The following is a 784-nucleotide window of genomic DNA, read 5'->3' on the forward strand; positions in this document are numbered from 1 at the left end:
ATCCTTCCCCAACTAGGTATGTATCCTTCCCTGGCCACGCCCAAGTGAAAAAATAGTCCCTATGAAAAAATAGTCCCTTTCAGGTCTCAGGGAGGCCTGAGGCCTGAAGCGTGCAGCATGGTTTGCATCAGGTAAGTGCACAAAACACCTCCCTTTATGAGCCTAGCGCCTATGGCGCCAGGACTGATGTCCAACATGAGCCTGGTGCCAACGGCGCCAGGACTGAGTCCAAAGAGCCCCTATAAGGGGCCGCTGGGCTTTTACCCGAGGGCATGATGCCTGCTTCCGGGGGTGCTGGGCCTGGCCTGGTGCTCCGGGGGTAGGCATAATGACAGCCGCACAGTCCGCCAGGTAAGACCTGGTGGGCTGTTAGGAACCCGCGAGCAGAAATCGTAATGCGGGATGGTATGAACGGTGCCGGTCCCTTACCGGCACCGTTCATACCGTCGCCGCCAGGGTCCTAATGAGGCCCAATGTATTTTTGAAGTATTATGGCTCCCCTCAACCCATGACGTGTGCGTGAGTGTATGGTGAAAGAGTGCACACAAATGTATGGGTGGCTGGGTATGCGTGTGTGCGTGTACGGTGAAAGGATGCACACTGAAATGTATGGGTGGCTGCCTGGGTGTGCCTGTATGGTGAAAGTGTCCACACTTAAATGTATAGGTGACTGTCTGTGTGTGGGTATGGTGAAAGGGTGAACACTTAAATGTATAGGTGACAGCCTGTGTGAGTGTATGGTGAAAGGGTGAACACAAATGTATGGGTGGCTGGGTGTGCGTGT

The sequence above is a fragment of the Ambystoma mexicanum genome, chromosome 3q (genome assembly GCF_040938575.1).
Source record: "Ambystoma mexicanum isolate Mex_15411 chromosome 3q, UKY_AmexF1_1, whole genome shotgun sequence".
NCBI lineage: Eukaryota > Metazoa > Chordata > Amphibia > Caudata > Ambystomatidae > Ambystoma > Ambystoma mexicanum.